Source organism: Crocuta crocuta, unplaced genomic scaffold (assembly GCF_008692635.1).
Source record: "Crocuta crocuta isolate KB4526 unplaced genomic scaffold, BGI_CrCroc_1.0 scaffold246, whole genome shotgun sequence".
Classification (NCBI taxonomy): Eukaryota; Metazoa; Chordata; class Mammalia; order Carnivora; family Hyaenidae; genus Crocuta; species Crocuta crocuta.
Genome location: NW_027531902.1, coordinates 6,053,658 through 6,077,221, shown reverse-complemented (window position 1 = coordinate 6,077,221; position 23,564 = coordinate 6,053,658). Strand labels below are relative to the sequence as shown.

Genomic DNA, 23,564 nt, shown 5'->3' with positions numbered 1-23,564 from the left:
CTCTTCGATTTACCCAAATCATTTAAATATTAACATTTTTAGAAGCCCATAGAAAAATGTTTGCACAGGCCATTGGAACAAAGAAATCATAAAGAGTTACATATCATGGTGGAAGGTGTCACTGGAGAAGCTGGCTAACCAGCTGGCAAGAAGTGCTACTAGGTACTATGTCTTAGTGACTGCAGTGTGTTGAAGAGATGTATAACTGGATCAGTATAACCACCAAGTTAGTGACACTACAAAAGATTGGTATATAAATCCATTGTACTGATTTACAAAGAGAAATTTAATAGCCAAGAAAACTAACAGTAGTCTTTCTTCCTATAAAGCAAACCATAATGTCTCCTAAATGTCAACCAGATCATTGTGTGGTGAGCAAAGGGAGTTGACTGTGATTAGAATGCTGAATGCTATCAGGCACTGACAGGCCGATACATTTTATCTACACAACAAGAACATGCCAGGACTGATACAAGAACATGCCAGGACTGCCCAATAGGGATGGTTAAATCTCCAATAATGTTTTGAATGGCACTGCCAACTTTTCTGACACCCAGCTTTTCTGTATGCTACCATCCTCCCTCTTAAAGTGTACAATCTTTCTTTAGAATGTTCGTTCGTTCGTTCGTTCGTTTGTTCTTTCTTGNAGGGATGGTTAAATCTCCAATAATGTTTTGAATGGCACTGCCAACTTTTCTGACACCCAGCTTTTCTGTATGCTACCATCCTCCCTCTTAAAGTGTACAATCTTTCTTTAGAATGTTCGTTCGTTCGTTCGTTTGTTCTTGCTTGCTTGCTTGCTTGCTTTCGTGCACCTTCTACATACCAAAGGAAACTGTCAACAAAACTACAAGACAATCTACTGAATGGGAGAAGGTATTTGTTTTAAAAAAAATTTTTTTTAATAAATAAAAAATTTTTTATTTATTTCTGAGAGAGAGAGACAGCATAGCAGGGGAGGGTCAGAGAGAGAGGGGGACACAGAATCTGAAGCAGGCTCCAGGCTCTGAGCTGCCAGCACACAGCCCGATGCAGGGCTCAAACCTATGAACCATGAGATCATGACCAGAGCTGAAGTCGGACGCTTAACCGACTGAGCCACCCAGGAGCCCCAGGAGAAGGTATTTGTGAATGACATATCTGATAAAGGGTTAGTATCCAAAATATATAAAGCACATATAAAACCCAACACCCCAAAAACAAATAACCTAATTAAAAATGGGCAGATGAACAGGCAATAAAAAAAAAAAGATATATAGATGGTCAATGGACACATGAAAAGATGTTCATCATCACTCATCATCAGGGAAATGCAAATCAAAACCACAATGAGATATCACCTCACACTGTCAGAATGGCTAAAATAAAAAACACAAGAAACAACAAGTGTTGTTGAGGATGTGGAGAAAAAGGAACACTCTTGCACTACTGGTAGGAATGTGAGCTGGTTCAACCACTATGGAAGCCAGTATGGAGGTTCCTCAAAAATTAAAAAGAGAATTACCATATGATCGAGTAATTCCATTAATGGATATTTTTCCAAAGAACATGAAAACACTTTGAAAAGATATATGCACCCCTATGTTTATAGCAGCATTATTTACAATAGCCAAATTATGGAAGTAGCCCAATTGTCCATTAATAGATAATAAAGAAAATGTGGTATACAAATAAAATGGAATACTACTTAGCCATAAAAAAGAATAAAACCTTGCCATTTGCAACAACATTGATGGATCTACAGGGTATAATGCTAAGTGAAATAAATCAGATAAACACAAATAACATGATTTTGCTCATATGTAGAATTTAAGAAACTAAACAAAGAAAAAAAGAGACAAATCAAAAAACAGACTCTTAATTACAGAGAAGAGATGGTTACCAGAGTGGATATGGGGGGTGGGGGTGGGGTCGGGAATGTATGCAGTAGGTGAAGGGGATTAAGAATACACTTAACATGATAAGCACTAAGTAATGTAGAGAGTCGCTGAATCACTATATTGCACACTGGAAACTAATATAACACTGTACGTTAATTTTATTGGAACCAAAAATAAAATAAAATAAAAGCTTTACTGCAATGGAGCTTTAAACCTGTTACCACACTTAGACTTCACCTGTCACTATACTCTTCTTAGGTAGGAGGAAATTCTACCTATGTACAAGTTATTTTTTTTCTTCACTCCTTTCTCAAAGGTAATATAAAGTTCAGATATTGGTGTTGTCTACTACACAGAAAAGTAGTATCTAATCCATGGTGAAGTAGTCAAGAACTCATTTAAAGGGTAAGAATTAGTTATAATTGTAACATTAAGAACACTTAATTTGAACCCCTAGCTCACAAGGAGTTTTAAAAGGTTTTAAGGAGAGGGACACAGATTTCATTTAAGACAATCAATGGTGAAAAAAAATACCAACCCTACATCATGGAAATCAGGTAAGAGATGAAAACACCAACTGGCACCTGATCTAAAATAGTGACAGACAGATGGGGTGTCTGGGTGGCTCAGTCAGTTAAACATCTGACTTTGGCTCAGGTCACGATCTTACTGTTCATGACTTCGAGCCCAGCATCAGACTCTGTACTGACAGCTCAGAGCCTGGAGCCTGCTTCGGATTCTGGGTCTTCCTCTCTCTCTCTCTGCCCCTCCCCCACTCATGTACTGTCTGTCTGTCTCTCTCTCTCAAAAATAAATAAACGTTAAAAAAAATAATAGTGACAGACAGAACAGAACAGATAAGATGAACTGGAAAAACAATGAAGGCTTTAAGCCAGATAGATCTCAGCAACTCTTTATATATGAAGGACTGTGAAGTAAAAGCAATCAAAGAGATGACTCTTAGAATTTGTCTGTGAGACACTTCTCCAAAGAGNAGTTTAAAAAAAAAAAAATGGGAACACAGAGGAGGTCTCATATATCAACTTATGATGAAGACTTCCTCAATATAGAAATTCTACAAAAAGTATAATACTTCTACTTCCCCAATTTTAAATTATCATCAGTAATGGTAAACCAAAATAAGTTATATGCCTGCAAAGAATCTATTTATTTACAAATANGTCACAAGGGCCCCCATTTTATTGGGTCTCTGAGAGAGACAGTTTTAAAATGTTTGAGAAAAATCCTCCCAAAGCATTACATGCAATAAACACAGTGTATAACTGTATAAAAGTATGTGAATTATTACCAAAGGCAGTTTGAAGTGAGAGCACGCACTTACAAAAGATAAAGAATTGGATCCCAGGATCACAAAGCCTTCATCAGTTAGATCTAGGACTAAAACTTAAAGATTATCCGTCTAGGACTTCCAGCTAGTCATTACATACTCAATGAATACACCAGAATGCCACGTTAACAGATGCTCAATAATCACAGGTATAATTCTAAAATAAGACCCAAGAATGAATCAAATAATATAAAGGGCAGGGAGGGCAAATCCCTTCAAAGAAGCTGAAGGTACTGGTATTACAGAATCTTCTTTACCTGGTACACAGGATCCAGCCAGCCATGACTACAGGTATCATATTCTTACTTGTATGTACACATGTGACATTTGATTGACTGCGGTAACATCTGACTATGGTAGCACAATTTGTTGGAACCAATAAGTTTTTAAAGACAGCTTTATTTATTTCTGAGAGAGAGAGAGAGAGAGTGTGTGTGTGTGTGTGTGTGTGCAGGGAAGGGTCAGAGAGAGAGGAAGACACAGAATCTGAATCAGGCTCCAGGTTCTGAACTGTCAGCACAGAGCCCGAACCCACGAACCGTGAGATCATGACCTAAACCGAAGTTGGACGCCTAACCGACTGAGCCACCCAGGTGCCCTAGAACCAAAAAGCTTTTAAAGCATACTATTTCATGGGGTGCCTGGGTGGCTCAGTCGGTTAAGCGCCCGACTTTGGCTCAGGTCATGATCTCACAGTTCATGGGTTCAAGCCCTGCACCAGGCTCTGTGCTGACAGCTAGTTCAGAGCCTGGAGCCTGTTTTAGATTCTGTGTCTCCCTCTCTCTCTGACCCTCCCCTGTTCATGCTGTCTCTCTCTCTCAGAAATAAATAAAAAACATTAAAAAAATTTTAAAGCACACTATTTCAGATGTTGTCTTTGTAGCAATTCTCTCTGCCCTGCCGTTGAATTGTTTAACAATTCTACTAATCCACCTGCAGAATAGTATCTGTGCAAAAAAATAACGATTGGAATTTTGAAAAATTCAACAGGTACATTTTACATTAAAAAAATCTATTGTTTAACTTTATGTAATCGTAACAGCTACTATTTAATAAGTGCCTACTGTTAATGCATTTCTATTAATCACTTATGTATCATGCTCGATACTGAGAATCTAATATGTTCCAGGAGCTTCAGAGGAGACACAGAGAAGCTTCAGGTTAGACTTCCAGGTGCCGGATACTGCTGGACACCTGTAATAACACTAATAATCTTCACGATATCCCTGCAGGGCAGATGATACTGTACTCAGTTCACAGATGAGGAAACTGAAAGGTTAAGTTACTTGCCTAAATTCACTAAATGATGAAGCCAGGATGCAATACCAAACCTGTCTAATTCTAAAACTCATGAACTTCACAGGGGCTTTATCTACCTCTTCTTCTCGTAAATGGGCATAATAATTAATGATGAATGGGTCAGAGCTTCCTGCAAGCAACAGGTCAACTTAATGTCGGCACATTTGAAGGGAAGAAGGAAAACATACCAGAGATGTCTTCCAACACACAGGTCCACACACATAGGTCTATCATGTACATAAATGAGGGGATAGCTAATTCTTTCCTCTTGGTGGAACCCTTTCAGAGGAAGAAAGGAGTAATCAGCATCTCCCCACCTACATGCCTGCTGCCAGTTTCAGGCATGTGTGGTTGGAGTCAACATCCAACAAACACTTGTCTCTATTCCTGAAAAGGGGTAACATGTAATGATGGGCAATCTTGGCAGTTTGCAGTTACCATGTATTTAAAACATTGTATTAATTACCTATGGCTTTAGGATATTCATGTGGAGACTTTCTTGCACATTATAAACAGAGAACTGCCACTGTTACCTTTTAAGACACCACAAACACAGGTGTGGTAGATGGCAGGCACAAGGAAAAAGAAGAAAGCAGTGGATTAATACAATGCAAATACTACTTGTAGAAAATACAGGAACTACGTTCACACTAAGGCAGAGAAAAGCAGAAATGTTTCAACAGGAGTAGGAAATCCTTTAAAACCCAGAGGGGGGAAAAGTGTAGCCATTGTAAGTTAAAAATAAGGTTGGATTTTTTTGTCTGTTTAGAAGAACAGAATTTTAAAAGGAAACAATCCCAGTAATTATTTAGTCCAAAACCCTCAATTTTCAGGATGGGAAAACTAAGAGACTTGTACAAGCTCACAGAGCTAGTCAGCAGCAAAACTGGTCCTAGAAACCATATCTCTTCTATCAAATGCTCAGGACATGAGTTTCCCAACTCACCTGACTATTTCACTGGGGATACTTAGTAATCTTGATAGAGACTGTCAGGTGGATCACTGGGAGATTGTAGGAATTAGGGCATGAACCTCCTAAAATGGTCTTTCTGCCTTGAGACCCTTCCAGAAAGCTACTAGATTTTTTTTCTTCCACAATACCTACTAATGCCCTTCTCTTGATAAAATTATGTCATGATTGCAAGTTCTGCCCAAATTTGTTAGTATGAAATGTGGTAAGTATGAAACATGATTCAGAATCTCACCTCAATCTACTTTGCCACATTCATCTCTAGCCCCTTGATTCACATGTTCTAAGTACATCAGCTTTTGAGGGGAGGGGGAACAGTGATGCTTTTTTCACCCCCTATTTCTCTGTAAAGACCTGCTCTGTCACATTTACCATACTTCCTTCTCATTCTTCAACTCTCGACTCAAAGCTCACCGCTTCTCTGAGAGATGTGTGCCCGCCCAGTTAGTCATGGTCTCCTAGGCTGTCCACAAGCCAGTGCATCCCATAGTAACCTCATTTATCATAGTGTATTTCAATTTCACCTGTTTCACTTGTTCTGGGCAGAGACCACTTTTTATTTAGGCCTAGTGCCTAAAACAGATCTCCCAGAGGAAATACTCAATAAAAATTTGCTGAACAAATGGACTGGGTAAATGAGGAGTATGGGTAAGATAAACAAAAGGAAAGCAAGGGAAGCATGGAGAGAGGCACTGTGGAACTGAATATACAGAAAAGAAACTGACTACACAAATGACTTCCTTGAAACCCTGCAGGTCTCAGAGCTGTGGCTTTTAGAGCAAACTGTTCCTTACAACATCCCTTTCATATTTGGTTTTTCTTTTAAGTATGCTTTTAGAGATTAAATTTTATTGCCTGTTGAATTCTGATTTTATATTGGGATAGGAAGGAAGGCTTGGGTTTTTCAATTCTACTTTGAATACTGCTGGTTAGCTTAAGTAAATTTGACTTAAGGTCTGCTATTCAAAAGCCAAGATAATCAAGTTCCTGAACGCATATCTTAGAAAACTTTCTCCAGTGCCTCCTCCACTTCACGTGCTATGTACATAGAGCCAACTCTCCAAACTTACTGATTAGTTGGGAGAAAATGTTTCTTCCTCATATGATTCCTAAGGAGATCAAGGACTCTCTAAAGGAGTCCCATGAGAGAATAACTGAAGCAAAATTACCTACTTCTTTATAGTTTCTGCAGTAAGATTGAAATTTAGAGAGTACATAAAGTCTCTACACCTGTTCCCTATTTATCATCCCTTCTTTTAATTCATCGTTTATATATTCATCAAACATGAAGAGTCACTATAATAAAAGGATTTGAAAAATGTTATGAGAACCCAGAGGACAGAATTAACATTCCTAGAGAGGTAAATTAAACTAGGGCACATATCACAAAGGAGGTAATATTTGTGTGAGAATGACCTATTGTGAGGTCAGTGACAAAGTAAGTGGGTCCCATGCATGTTCAGAGCGAAAGACACTGTACAGGTGTGTGTACAGGCACTGATACAAAGAAAGGAAAAGTACCTGAATCTAACAGAAGGACTGGTTAAAAGGAAAGTACACAGCGAGTATCACAGTAAAGCCTTTCCTATTCAAAGACAGTGTGATGTGAGAGCCATGTGATTTCAAAGAACTCACTTAATCTTAAGCATTAAAAGAGACTTTAAAAAAAACCCAGTAGACATGGGGTGCCTGGTTGGCTCAAGTTGGTTAAGCAACCAACTTTGGCTCAGGTCATAATCTCACATTTGTGAGTTCGAGCCCCATATCAAACTCTGTGCTGACAGCTCAGCACGTGGAGCCTGCTTCAGATCCTGTGTCTCTCTCTCTCTGCTCTTCCCCCTCTTGAACTTGGTCTTTCCCTCTCCCAAAAATAAACAAACATTAAAAAAAAAAAAGAAAAGAAACTCAGTAGTTTTAAATTTTGCTCCTTCCAGTTCTAGAAATTTCAAAGTGATACAACAGAGGTAGGGTAAGGAAGAAGGAAGGAGGAGCACTGGGAGAAGATATCAAGTTCAATGAAGGTAGCTCTCTGTTTTTGTGTTTTGCATACTGAGGCTTCTCTATAATACTTTATCTGATGATTTTCTAAAAGAAAAAAAAAAAGAAAGAGTTAAACAGCATACTGAATTCCATCCCCTTCATTTTAGAAGCAATTAAAGACAAGCCAAATAGATTAAGTAACTTGCCAACATCACAGAATTTAAAGAACAAAGTACGTCATGCTAATGATTTTGGATTTCACTGTGCAAGTCATAGGGAGCCAGTATTTGAAACACAGTATATGTTCCAGCTAGAGACCCAGATTTGGCAGTCACCAAGGACTAGGAGTAGGTGTCTTGATGTCAGTGAGTGACTTTATCCAGGGAAACCATATATAAGAAACAGGAGAAGAACCTGATCTTTTAAGGGCAGAGGAAGATAATTCTGAAAATATAGCAACTGAACCAGACTTGAGTATTCTTGAGACAGGGACACCGGTTATGAAATGACTGGCATAATTCAGACAGTGTGAATTTGAATGCAGACAATAGAGATGAGGCATTTCCAAGGTAGAATGGACAGCATTTTCTGATCATCTAAATGCTGATGAAAGAAGAGCATCAAGATCGGTTTCTATTTTGGGTGACTGTAGGGTGGTAATATTAACCAAGACAGGAGCTCTAAGAAAGTAGAAATCTGGATATTAGATTTGGGGGGTGGGCAACAAAATGTTCCATTTTCAGCTTACCTAATCTGACATACCTATAAACACACACAAGTGGAAACATCTAAGAGACAGTAAGGATTCTGTCCAGGCTGCAGACCCAGATTTGACAGTTCTCAGGGATTGGGAAGAGTTGTACACATGTCAGTGAATGACATTATCCATGAAAAGCATGTACAGGAAACAAGAGAACAGCAGAAAAGAGGTCAAGAAAAAGGAGAAATTTGGATATAAAGAAAGTGTTTCAAAGAGATGATGGTCATAATTGTCAAATGTCACATAAGTCAAGACTAAGCCACTGGTTTTGGCAATCTGCTTAAGAGCAGTTTCAGTGCAGGGAACTGGCTATAAAAGTCAATCTGAAGTAAACGAGGCAGTAACTGGGAGGTGAAGTGTAGGTGACTCAAAAGGACAGAGGAAAAAACGGCCAGAGGAGAGATAAGAGGCTTTAGAAAAGAGGCAAGGTTATAAGGCTTTCCTTTTAGATGGGAGAACAAAACTATTTTTAGAGGAAGAGGGAGAGATTTAATTTCCAAAAGGAGGAGGAAAGGAGGTTACCTAATAATGGAAGCTGGAGTCCAGAGAAAGTAGACAGCTCTAGAGTATAAAGCAAGAACATGGGGCAGACAGTTCTGGCTCTGGGAATATAGGACAGGTAAGATACATAAGGATGAATAAAAATATATATAAGTTTGGAAGCAAAAGGGAAAGGAGTTGGGGGGCACCTGAGTGGCTCAGTCGGTTGAGCGTCCGACTTTGGCTCAGGTCATGATCTCACGGTTCGTGGGTTCGAGCCCCATGTTGGGCTTGCTGCCATCAGCCTGTCAGCACAGGGCCCACTTCGGATCCTCTGTCCTCCTCTCTCTGCCTCTCCCCCACTTGCACTCTCCCAAAAGTAAATAAATATTAAAAAAAAAAAAAGGAAAAGGAGTTGAGAAAATACAGCTTTTCTTTACAACCCTTTTTCTCTCTTCTCTTTGGCCCACAGTCCTAAGGGCAAGGCTGAAAACAAACTCTTGGATCTCCTGGACCCCCAGGTGTCTACGCACAAATTTCTCTTCTCTTCAAACAACAAAAGAAGGTCACATGCAAATACGTTTGTTTCCATGAATCAATTAGATACGTGCATTTCAGCTTGTGTTCAATTAGCTTATACCTTACACACAGAAACATGTTACATGAAGGAATGTGGGAGAGAAACATCCTAGGCAAACGTAATTGCATGTGCAAAAGCAGAGTGAAGATGGGGTACCTGGGTGGCTCTATCAGTTAAACCACTGACTTCAGCTTAGGTCATGATCTTGTGGTTTGTGGGTTCGAGCCCTGCACTGGACCCTCTGCTCTCAGCACAGAGCCTGCTTCAAATCCTGTCTCCCCCTCTCTCTGCCCCTCCCCCATTCATATTCTCTCTCTCTCTCTCTCAAAAATAAACATTAAAAAACTAAAAAAAAAAGCAGAGTAAAGAGCGTGGGCTGGGAAAATAAGTAGCAGCTTATTGATATGAAATAGTGAAGAGCTGGGGCGCCTGGGTGGCTTAGCCGGTTAAGCATCCGACTTTCGCTTAGGTCATGATCTCGCAGTTCGTGGGTTCGAGCCCTGCGTCGGGCTCTGTGCTGACTGCCAGCTCAGAGCCTGGAGCCTATTTCAGAGTCTGTGACTCCCTCTCTCTCTGACCCTCCCCTGCTCACGCTGTCTCTCTCTCTCTCTCCTAGAAATAAATAAAAAAAATTAAAAAAAAAAAAAAGAAATAGTGAAGAGCTTAACAAGGCAAAGAACTGTAACAATAGCAGTAAAAGTAAGTATTATAATAATAATACACCGCAAACATACATGAAAGGCCCACAGTTAATATAATCCTCAACGGGGACAAACTGAGAGCTTTCCCTCTAAGGTCAGGAACACCCTAATCTCAGCAATCAGACACTTAATAAAAACAAAACGAAAGGCATACAAATTGGCAAAGAAGTCAAACTTTGTCTTCACAGATGACATGGTACTTTACATGGAAAACGTAAATGACTCCACCAAAAAATTGCTAGAACTGGTACGTGAATTCAGCAAGGTCTCAGTATATAAAATCAATGTACAGAAATTGGTTGCACTTCTGTACACCAAAAATGAAACAGCAGAAAGAGAAATCAAGGAATCGATCCCATTTACAATTGCACCAAAACCCATAATATAGCTAGGAATAAATCTAACCAGAGGTAAAAGATCTGTACACTGAAAACTATAGAAAGCTTATGAAAGAAACTGAAGAAAACACAAAATAATGGAAAAACATTCCATGCTCATGGATTGGAAGGAAAAATATTGTTAAAATGTCAATACTATCCAAAACAATCTACACATTCAATGCAATCCCTATCAAAAACTACATCAACGTTCTTCACAGAACTAGAACAAACAATCCTAAAATTTGTATGCAAATAGAAAAGATCCTGAATAGCCAAAGCAATCCTGAAAAAGAAAACAAAAGCAGGAGGCATCACAATTCCGGACTTTAGGCTGTATTACAAAGTTATAATCATCAAGACAGAATGGTACTGGCACAAAAACAGACACTTAGATCAATGGAACAGAATAGAGAACCCAGAAATGGACCCACAAACATATGGCCAACTAATTTTTGACAAAGCAGGAAAGAATATCTAATGGAATAAAGACAGTCTCTTCAACAAACGGCGTTCAGAAAACTGGAGAGTGACACGTAGAATGAATCTGGAGCACTTTCTTATACCATACACAAAAATAAATTAAAAAACAGATGGAAGACCTAAATGTGAGACAGGAAACCAAACCACCAAAATCTTACAGGAGAAAACAGGCAACAACCTCTCTGACCTCAGCTGCAGCAGCTTCTTACTAGACATGTCTCCAGAGGCAAGGGAAATAAAAGCAAAAATGAACTATTACGACCTCATCAAGATAAAAAGCTTCCACACAGCAATGGAAACAGCAAAACTAACAGGCAAAGGATGGAATGGGAGACGATATTTGCAAATGACATGTCAGATAAAGGGTTAGTATTCAAAATATAAAGAACTTATCAAACTCAATACCCAAAAAACAAATAATCCAGTATAGAAATGGGCAGAAGACATGAATAGACACTTCTCCAAAGAAGACATCCAGACAGCCAACTGACCCATGAAAAAATGCTCAACATCTCTCATCATCAGGGAAAATACAAACCAAAACCACAGTGAGATACCACCTCACACCTGTCAGAATGGCTAACAGTAACAACTCGGCAACGACAGATGTTGACAAGGATGCGAAGAAAGAGGATCTCTTGCACTGCTGGTGGAAATGCAAACTGGTGCAGCCACTCTGGAGAACAGTATGGAGGTTCCTCAAAAAATTAAAAATAGAACTATCCTAGGACACAGCAATTGTACTACTGGGTATTTATCTAAAAGAAACAAAAATGCTGATTTGAAGGGGCACATGCACCCCAATGTTTAATGCAGTGCTATCAACAATAGCCAAATTATGAAAGAGCCCAAATGTCCATCAGTTCATGAATGGATAAAGATATAGTGTGTGTGTATGTGTGTGTGTGAAGAGAAGATATAGTGTGTATACACATACACACACACACACGATGAAATACTACTGAGGGATCAAAAACAATGATATCTTGCCATTTACAACACTGTGGATGGAACTAGAGTGTATTATGCTAAGCAAAATAAGTCAGCTAGAGAAAGACAAACATATGATTTCACTCATATGTGTAATTTTTTAAATAAAACTTTTAATGTTTATTTTTGAGTGAGAAAGAGAGTACGATTGGAAGAAGGGCACACAGTGAGGGAGACACAGAATCTGAAGCAGGCTTCAGGCTCTGAGCTGTCAGCACAGCGCCGGATGAGGGGCTCAAACTCATGTATCATGAGATCATGACCTGGGCTTAAGTCGGACACTTAACTGACTGAACCATCCAGGTGCTACCACTCTTATGTAGAATTTAAGAAACTCAACAGATGAACAAAGAGGAAGAGAAGAAAAAATAAGATAAAAACAGAGAAGGAGGTAAACCATAAGAGACTCTTAAATACAAAGAACAAACAGAGTTGCTGGAAGTAAAGTGGGTGGGTAGATGGGTTAAATGGGTGATGAGCATTAGGAGGGCACTTGTTGAGCTGTGCACTGGGTGTTCTATGTAAATGATGAATCACTGGGTTCTACTCCTGAAACCAATACTACACTGTATGTTTACTAACTTGAATTTAAATAATTTTTAAAAACAGTAATACCACCTAGCTGATAGAAATATAAATTAGCACAACTGTTTGGAAAGCTGTTTGGAGAGGTACTCATTTATAGCCTACCCTTCTTCCAAAAGAATTAAAGCTCCTGCAAAATATAAAAAACATTAAATTAAGAAGTAGATGGGTAAATGAAGGTAAACAGAAAATAAGTGATCACTTATGCTTTTAACTTTTGCATATGTCTGACCGTTTTCATTAATAAAAGTTGAAACAGAAAATGAGTTTTGACCTTCATACATCTGACTTGACCACTAGCTCTCCTTCACTGTTGTCCCTACAACCACCAGGGCAATTCCTTGACTGCTTTCATATCCACCTCACTATCCCCTCTCCAACTTTATTTCCATACTTCTTAGTGATGTCAATATACACACAGATGATCCCGCCCACATCTGGCTTCCAAGTGGCTGACCCCTATATTCCAAACATCTTATCCTTTATCTTACCTCAGCCAGGCACTCCCAGCTCATACCCTAGGCCTTGTTATCACTGAAGACTGCACTCCTCTGTAACCCACTTCAAGCCCCCCACTCTCCCTTCACCAGAGCCTCACTCAACAGCCCACTCTAGTTCTCAGAATCCAGCAATTCTTTAACCCTACCAGAACGTACAAACTATTGGCCTCAACAACCTTCACTGTCCCTCATTCTTCCTTATGCCCTAATATTCTCCTCCCTTGGGTCCTAATATCCCTCCTTAACCAAATAATTACCACTATTATTAAGTAACTCATTGTATACATCCTCAGGTTCATGCTCCTCTCCCTTTATGCTATGCATCTGGTAAAATCTCACTGCTATACTATGGCCACACAAATGAAGGTGCTGACGGGCATCACTTTAAACTCCTGACCACTCTTGCCTGCCTGACAAGTTCATGTTTCCTTGGCCTATCTGCTCCCCTCTCTCTGAAGACCATTTCAACACTCCTCTCCCTCACTTTCCCAGACTTGTAACAAGTATCTTAAAATCTTTTCATCCAGCTTTGTTGCCTTTTGATTTGAAGGCATCTTTTACTATTCAAACCTCTTTATTTTTATACCAAAATTTGTCAATCTTTTCCATCTTGGACTACTGATTGTCGTTATGCTACGAAAGCCCTGTCTCATACCATACACACCAAATATGTATTTAAAAATTTGCTTTTGGGGTGCCTGGGTGGTTCAGTCGGTTAAGCATCGGACTTCAGCTCAGGTCATGATCTCACAGTTCGTGGGTTCGAGCCCCGCGTCGGGCTCTGTGCTGACAGCTAGCTCAGAGCCTGGAGCCTGCTTCCGATTCGTCTCCCTCTCTCTCTCTGAACCTCCTCTGCTCATGCTGCCCCACCCTCTCTCTCTCAGAAATAAATAAAACATTAAAAATTTTTTAAAAATAAATAAAAAATAAAAATTTGCTTTTAATGTTTATTTTTGAGAGAGAGAGAGAGAGCGCGCGCGCGCACTTGCACATGAGTGGGGGAGGGGCACAGAGTGAGGGAGACACAGAATCTGAGCCAGGCTCCAGGCCCTGAGCTGTTAGCACAGAGCCTGATGTGGGGCTCCTACCCACGAGCTGTGAGATCATGACCTGAGCCAAAGTTGGACATTTAATGGACTGAGCCACCTAGGTGTCCCTGGAATATGTATTTTTTTTAATTACACATTTAATCTATCTGGATTTTTATTTTGGAATGGAAAGAACAGCTATGAATCTAAATTGTTTACTCCTCTACCATCATCACCACTTACAATGTCTAGTATTTTGTGAGACCATTTATGAAATAATTCAGCTTTCCCAACTGATCTAAAATGCATCTCTTTTCTCATACGCTAAGTGTACACATAAGGCTACACTTATTTCAGTTCTGTGGATCTTCCCATGTACTTTCATATGAAACTTCTAATTATCACAGTATTAGAATACGCAAATCCCTATCACCCACTATCATCTTTTTCTATAATTTTCCTATTTTCAGATGCTTACTTTTATGTCTTTCAGTGGAATCTTAATAATTTAAATCTAGGCACTTTATGGTTATAGTAAAAAATTACATATTAATTTTACATATTTTTGGTATATAAGAAACCTTTTCATTTTGGTAAATTTATTTTTTTTTAAGTTTTATTTTTATTATTTATTTTGAGGGATGGGCAGAGAGAGAGGGAGAATCCGAGGCAGGCTCCGTGCTGTCAGTGCAGAGCCTGACATGGGGCTCCTGAGCCCAAATCAAGAGTTGAACATTTAGTCAACTGAGCCATGCAGATGCCCGTTGGTAAATTTATATCACAATGAATGTGTCTGGTTAATTTGCCTGCCTGGCCCATGTTTATTTGCCTCACAAGAAACACATCAGACAAATTCCAACAGGGGAGCACCCTACAATATAACCAGTACCCTTCAACACGGTCAAAGTCACCCAAAACAGGGAAAAGTCTGAGTAACTGTTACAACCAAAAGGAGCCTAAGGAGCCATGACAACTAAATGTACTGTGATACTCTAGACGGGATTCTAGATGGGGTTCTGGAGCAGAAGAAAAGGCACCAGGAAAAAACTACAGAAAACTGAATAAAGCGTGGATGTTAGTTCATAATAAATGCATTATATTGGTTAACTGTAACAAATATACCATATTAATGTAAGATACTAGTAAATAGGTAAAAATGGGTTGAAGGATAGATGTGAAAACTCAGCACTAACTGCTCAGTTTTTCTGTAAATTTTAAACTGTTCAAAAAAGGCAAATACACTGTATACACATTTTTTCGTAAAAAAGGGAAATACCACAGAAGTAGAAAGCTTCAGGCAGAGTAAAGGTAAAACATGTACCTCTAAATCTGACAACATTCATCGAAAACAAAATATCTACTTAGTGCATTTACAGGAATTTATCTTAAGAAAACAATCCAAAGAAGGAAAACAGAATGTAAAGATGCATATTATAGCGCCATCAATACTAAAAGAAAATACAAATAAGGTTACTTTCTCCAATAGAGAAAAAGAAATAAGAAAATAAATTTCACTTAGAATACTACACATCTATTATAAATTATAATTTCAAGGCTATAGTAGATAGGTAATATCTATGACCTAAAGTAAATTTAAAAAATATAAAATTCTAGAATATGGATGCAAATACTCAAAATTACATACGTACATGTCAAAGGATTAGGAAAAAAAAAACCTCCTAAGGGAAAGGACCTTATCCTTGTGAAGCACCTAATAGAGTATGACAGAGAATATGTTTAATATATATTCCCAAAATGATGTTTATCACCATTTTATCTGTAATACAAAAAACTTAAAACAACCTAAACATGGTGAAAACAGGAGCATGGATAATAAATCAAAGTCTATCTACTAGATAAAAACAACACAGCCATTAATACTTATGAAAATTATGGAGTAACACAGAAAACATATCTTCCATGTAATAAGTGGACAAAAACCTACACTGACTGGGGCGCCTGGGTGGCTCAGTCGGTTAAGCGGCCAACTTTGGCTCAGGTCATGATCTCATGGTTCGTGGGTTCGAGCCCCACATCAGGCTCTGTGCTGACAGCTAGCTCAGAGCCTGGTGCCTGATTCAGATTCCGTGTCTCCCTCTCTCTCTGACCCTCCCCTGCTCACGTGGTCTCTCTCTCTCTCTCAAAAATAAATAAAACCGTTAAAAATTTAAAAAAAAACCCTACACTAACTACAATTATGTAAAAATTATATATATATATGTATGTAGTATATATTCTGATTCAAACGCATTAATATGCTAAAAGCAGTTGACTGAGGCTGAAAGATTGTAAGTGAATTTTTTTCTTTTCTCTAGTTTTCAAGTTTTGTTGTTGCTATTTTTTTAATCTCATAGGAACCACATATAGCAAAAGGTCAAGCAATTAAAAACAGACCTTAGTAATTCAAAGAAGTCTTTGGTAAATTTACAACTTGTCTTTCAAAAATTAGTAATGCCTTCTATGGAGTTTCTTCTCTGACACCAATCAATTCTCCAATTGTTTGACACCAATTGGATGTCCAACAATCCCACTGAATTTTGACACTACCTAGAGTAATGCAATCCCCACAGGTTAAGGCCTCAGTCCCACAAGACTGCCTCCACTTCAGACACCAGTCACAAGTCCTGGGCCATCTTCTAACCAGCTGGCTATAAATCAGGGGTTTCCATGACCCCCTCCCTTGGATTTGACAATATACTAGGAAAGCTGACGGAACCCAGAAAAAGAGCTGATTTATGTTTACTGTTTTAATATAAAGGATTAAATTCAGGAACAGCCAAATGGGCAAGGTATGGGGGGCAGGGCATGGGGCACTCCAGGCATGTCACCCTCCCAGCACTTCAATGCATTTACGAACCTGGAGGCTCTCTGAATCACTGTTCTCGAGTTTTTATAGAGCTCAATCTCCAGTGCCCCCCTCCTCTTCCTAGAGGTCAGTGGGTAGGGTGGGAGGTTCCAACCCTCTATCTCATAGGATAGAGGTCTTTCTGGTTGTCCAGCCTCATCCTGAGGCTACCTAGGGGTACCATTCTAAGTTACCTCATTAGCATACCTCAGGTATGATGGTAAGGGGGTTATGATAAATAAAAGATACCCCTATCACTCAGGAAATTCCAAAGGTTTTAGGAGCTCTGTGCTAGGAACCAGAGACAAAGACCAAATATATTTCTGTATTCTTTTAACACAATAGCAAATATAACCCAGAGCCTTGCTCTTGTCTACATGTTAGTCTATTATAAACAATATTAAGTAACAAGTCTGTTTTACCAAAAACAATTAACTAAAATTACCAATCTCTTCTCAAACTCAGCCAGGCTACATCTAGTGCTAACAACTACAAAGGAAAAATACAGTCCTCCACACACAGCCTACTACAGAGGCCTAAAGAGACTGGCATCCAAAACCAATGCCAGACTCCCGAAGGTCCTGTGTGGGAATAGCCTCTACTTGTGATTCGTAGTTTCCAATCTCAACCAAAACACAAACAGAAATAAGAGCAGAGGAAAGAAAATTAAACTAGTAGCCAATGGATACAAAAGCATTCATCCATTTTCCTATTCTATCAGGCCAATTTAAAGGTGTTTTTTTTTTAATAACAATATGTTTCAATTACTGGAAAGTATGCTATCACTGCAGCAAAAAGAATGCTCTAAAGTAGAAAGCCCCAATTTACTGAGACAGCAAATATAAATAAATGTGGAACAAGGACTTTAAAAGCAAACTCCAAGTTCTGACAGGGAGAAAAACTACCACAAAACAACAAAACAGAGATACTCTTATACGGAATTAGTCATACTAAAACCAACAGTGTATCCAGAAAATATCTCTGAGCAATAACACCTCAGCAAAACAAGGTCTTACTTCCCTCAAATAGTTCAAAATCATAAATTTACAAATTCTCTTCACCAATCTCAATTCTGAGTCATACTTAAAAAAAAATCGGGTAATGGGACACTTGGGTGGCTCAGGTGGTTAAGTGTCTGACTTCGGCTCACATCATGATCTCATGGTTCGTGAGTTTGAGCCTCACGTCGGACTCTGTGCTAACAGCTGGGAGCCTGGAGCCTGCTTCAGATTCTGTGTCTTCCTCTCTCTCTGCCCCTCCCCCTGCTCGCTCTCTCAAAAATAAATAAACTAAAAAAAAGGGGGGAGGCAGCAAAACTAAATCTGATTCTATAATTTTTTAAATGTTTATTTATTTGAGAGCAAGTGTGTGCATGCATGGGCAGGAGAGGGGCAGAGGGAGAGAGAGAGAATCCCAAGCAGGCTCCGCACTGTCAGCACAGAGCCAGACATGGGGCTTAATCCCAAAGCCTGAGCTGAAATCAAGAGTCAGACACTTAACCGACTGAGCCACCTAGACGCCCCAATTCTTTAATTAATTATAGTAAACTCAAGAAAGCAACTGAAACCACATCAAACTCAATACGAATGATGCACTGAAAATCTGAATGTGGGTGTACACAGCAGGAATTTTTCAGTGCTGCCTAAGCATTGTATAGCTAACAGGTTTTGTAGAAGAAAACTAAATTAGAGCCCTCAGTAAGCTCTAGAAATTGGTTAATTTTAGTTTATGAACACTAAATTTCAGTAATCCTTAGTAACTCAGAGTACCAGTAAGTAGCTCATACTGATATACAAAAATCGAAGACAAAGGACATGAATAACAATAGTCCCTAAGAAATGAGGAAATAACTTGCATTTTAGTTTCATTCATCAGGAAAAACTTCTGCCCCAGCATGTGTCTTGAGCCATACTGGAGAAGCAGCAATCTGATCCAAAAATTTTCAGCCATTTTCTCACTGTGATTCTGTATAATAACTCATCAGTAGCATAAAATCTAATCTCCTAAATTGGATCCCTCATACATTGCTGGTGGGACTGTAAAATGATTCAGCTGCTTTGGGAAACAATTTGGCAGTTCCTCAAAATGTTAGGCAAAGACTACCACATAACTTAGCAATTCCACCCCTAGGTATGAACCCAAGACAAATGAAAACATAAACCTATGTCCATACAAAAGTCTGTATACAGATGCTCACAGCAATATTATTCATTATGGCCAAAATGTGGAAACAACCCGAATGTCCAACCAGTGACGAATGGATAAACAAAATGTGGTATACCCATACAACGGAATATTTGGTTATAAAAAGGAATGAACTATTCATATATGCTATAACAAACATGCACCTTAAAAACACTATGGTTGTAAAAGAAACCAATATTTTATGTTGCCATTTACATAAAATACCTAGCAGTGCAATTGCTGGGTTGTCAGGTAGCTTGATTTTTAATTTTTTGAGGAGCCTCCATATTGTTTTCCAGAGTAGCTGCACCAGTTTCCATTCCCACCAACGATGCAAAAGTGTTCCCCTTTCTTTACATCCTCCCCAACATCTCTTACATGCCACAGTTTCTTTATCCATTTATCCACTGATGGACTTACTTCCATTTCTTGGCTATTGTAAATAATGCTACAATAAACATAGGGTATGTATATCTTTTTGAGTTAGTGTTGTCATTTCTTTTTTTTTTTTCTGGTCAATTTATTTAATATTTACTATATTAAAAAATCTAAATCCAAGTTACATAATATATAGTGTGATAATAATTTCAGGAATAGAATTTAGTGATTCATCAGTTACATATAACACCCAGTGCTCATCCCAGCCAGCGTTCTCCTTGATGCCCCTCATCCCTTTAACCTTCCCTCCACCCAACACCCACCAGCAACCCTCAGTTTGTTCTCTGTAACACATTTAGTTATCTTGATTTTACTGAACAGGTACAACAAACTAAAGTTACCAATTACTAATAAGAAGTACATATTTTTCTCACTTTAATCAATATTTGAGAAAAAGGTTACTATTATTTCTTACCTAAAGGCTTAGAGCCCCAAATTCAAAGCAGGTTGAAACTTAAAAGCTTCAAAGAAGGTAACTTTTCTATACAAACTTATTACTAGATCTAGTTCTGCAACTTAGGCATCTTTGGTTTAAGATGTTTAAATATAAATTCTAAGCTTTAACTTTTATAAATGTTAAGTTTAGCCTACAAAGAATCAACCAATAAACTGAGCAGGTATAGAAGAACAAAAATGGTAAATACTGAAGTAGGTACTACTCCAATAATATTGCAGATTTAATTAAATCAATTCTAGAAGAACTAGTCAACAACTTTGAACAAGACAATTCACCCACACAAAGGGGAAAAAAACACCTAAGAATAGCGTGTGACTCAGCCTGCACTGCTCTGAGGGGAAGAAGGTGCGGGAGCTGGCTATTAGGTCTGTTCTCTTCAGTCTCCTATCAGGACTAAATATGAAAACAAAATTATTTACTCGTCTTGAATAAGAAGTATAGAGGGAAAACATTCATACAGATGTTTCACCTTCAAGTAAAATATTACTTCTCTGAAACAAAGATCACTTTCTAAGTTCTGAAACCATTTAAGGAAACACGAAGGAAGATACATCTATATAAATATTTTAAATGTTTGTTGAAGACAAAGTTACAAGGTAAATGGGGAAAGTGGGGAACAAATATAGTAAAATTTAGTCAATTTTTTTTTTAATTTTAAGATTTATTTTTGAAAGAGAGAGAGACAGAATGCAAGTGAGGAAGAGGCAGAGAGAGAGGGAGACACAGAATCTGAAGCAGGCTCCAGGCTCTGAGCTGTCAGCACAGAGCCTGACATGGGGCTCGAACCCACAAACAGCGAGATCATGACCTGAGCTGAAGTCAGACACTTAATCGACTGAGCCACCCAGGCGCTCCAAATCAGTATTTTTAATGTACAGAGAACTATTAAAACAGTTAATGAAAACACTAAGTTCTCAAATAGTTTTCCAAAGGGGAAATGAAACTAATAAATGTCAATGCCACAAAAAATCAAGGAAATGCAAATTAAGGTTTGTTTGGTTTCTCCTGATAAACTTACTTTTTTAAAAAGAAACATGGCTAAGCCCGAAGGCTAGCAAAGGTGAGGGGGATGAGCGCTGCACGCCTGACTCACGGGAGTGCACACTGGTATTGCTCTTCAGAGCAGTTAGAGGACAGACAGCAAGAGCCCTACCAGTGTTCAGATCCAATAAACCAATAACTTCACTTCTGGGAATCTGTCATAAGAAAATAATGATAAATAGGGTAAATGTGAAGATATTTGCTGCAATCATCAGTTATTATAGAAACAAAAATCCAGAAATGACCTGAGTGCCCAACAATGGAGAATACACTGAATCAAGTATTATGTTACTACTTAAACCAAATTCATAATGATATGTAAATTGTATCTCAATAAACCTACTTTTTGGGGGTAAGTTTATTTTCAGAGACAGCGTGAGTGTCTCTGAGAGAGGCAGAGAGAGAGGTAGAGAGAGAATCCCAAGCAGGCTCTGTGCTGTAAGCTCAGAATCTGATGTGGGGCTCAAACTCATGAACTATGAGATCATGACCTGAGCAAAATCAAGAGTTGGACATGCAACCGACTAAGCCACCCAGGCACCTCTCAATAAGCCTATTTTTAAAAACACAAGTTTGGCTAGACCATATGATACCTGGAAACGGTTTACATTCTTATAATTAAAATTTATGATATAAATGTGTATTATAATGAAAATAATAGCAGCCAATAATCACTGTATACTTACCAAATTCCAAGCCTCACTCCCAGGTTTCTATGTGTGTGTAATCACTGACATCATCAACAGGGCCATACTAGAAGGGTCTGAGGCTCAAAGGCCACTCACCAACTATAGGGCTGGCCCAAGATAAATTATACTTTAAAGAAGGCCTCACTGTAAACATTTTCATAGGTCTTGTGAGAACGTTAAAAAAAAGAATTTTGAAATTGAATTTTAATTATTTCAGAATAATTATTTCAGAAACAAGAGCAGCAGTGCCCCTGACATGTCCCCTTTCCTCCAAGCAGCAGCCCTTCCCTTGGCTGATCTAAGCAAAAGACAGGCCTGATTATTGTTGTTAAATTTATAAAGAATTTATTATGAGATGGCCACACTAAACATGCATTATCTCTTCATCCTCATAACAACTCTGTGGATAAGTATTATGAAATCTTCACTTTTTTAAGGAAGAGAATACCAAGTCTTAGCAAGACTTACATTCATAAAGCTAATAAAAAGCCAAGCTGGAACTAAAACCCTACTCAGGAAAAGCCATGTTATTCTCAACTACCAGGCTGTATTATACAACATACACAATAATATATATCTAAAAACACAAAAGACAGGGTGGGTAGGAAACACCAAAATGTGGTTATTGGTTGTTGGACTTGGAATGACTTTTTCTCCTATTTTTTTTCCCCGAATCTACAAGGTTTCTTTAATCAACACATATTTCCACAATAAAAAGAAGTTTAAGTTACAGAGTGAGAACGTTAAGGTGAAAGACAAAAGGAATTTGGAAAAATATTTACATTAAATGACAAATAAGTTATATTGTTAATATAATTCAGAGACAAGCAATCAGTATACTTCAAAATTAAACTAGTAAATTTAGAGAAAAATTTAACAAAACTACAACAAAAACATAATGAATGCTGGAGAGAAAAGGAAGTGAAATCTAATCAAATGAGCCAACAGCCAGGGAGAGGTGTGACTAGAATCCCAAGTCTTCAGGGTTTGTTCTTTCTCCTAAGGTTCTGACTTCTGGCAGAAGCTACCAGTAAGCCTACTCCACTAGTTCACAAAACCTCCCAGGGCATTTCAAAATCTTACCAAGATTACATCAGGACCCTCCAACTTCCCCCATTATAACTGGAAAAATGAGGAAGTCAGAAGAGAAACTGAGCCTTGTTTCATAAAAGAGATCCAGAAGGAAGATTCAAATATTCTAAACACCAGAAAAGGTATACTGGGGTGAGAGAGTTATTTATTTTATCAGGCTTTCCCAGAGGCAAGGCTAGTAATCCTGTAAGTAACTTGATGTTCACAGAACAGGAAATTTCCGACTCTGTTTTCATTTATCTCTGGGCCCTTCCCTTTCCCCTCTTTCTCATTGGCCTTCAAAGCCCAATTCCAAAGCTACTTTCTCCATGTAAGTTTCTCCATCTTATATACTTGGAAGGTTGAGTCCCTTCTTAATATCAACAACATCACCATGAGCACCTTTAATTCAAACTGACAAATATTTACCAAGTTACCAGATGTATAACACCTGGATAAGATCTATAACAGCAGGGAACAGAGGCGCCTGGGTGGCTTAGTCGGTTAAGCCCCCAACTCTTGATCTTGGCTCAGGTCATGATCTCACACCTTTAAGACTGAGCCCACATCAGGCTCTGAGGGGAGCATGGAGCCTGCTTGGGATTCTCTTCCCTCTCTCTCTGACCCTCCCCTACACATAAGTGCCTGTATGCATTCTCTCTCAAAAAACTTAAATAAACTTAAAAAAAAAAAAAAAAGAGCAGGAAATACAAAAGAGGAAAAGGACCAACACCTGGAATTCCATATCTTTTGTCCTTTCTTTATAGGCATATGGGACATAGGAAGTGTCCATACCTTTTGATCCATGACTACTACTACTACTTTTTTGAGAGAAAGAGAAAATGCACAAGTGGGGGAGGGGCGGAGAGCAAGGGGGG

At 38.6% G+C, this 23,564-nt stretch overlaps 1 protein-coding gene across 3 annotated transcripts in view; it reads right to left on the bottom strand.

The window, feature by feature from the left end:
- The window catches only part of ITSN2 (intersectin 2), a 142,493-nt gene that overhangs the window by 111,623 nt on the left and 7,306 nt on the right, over positions 1 to 23,564 (bottom strand). The window lies entirely within an intron of this gene.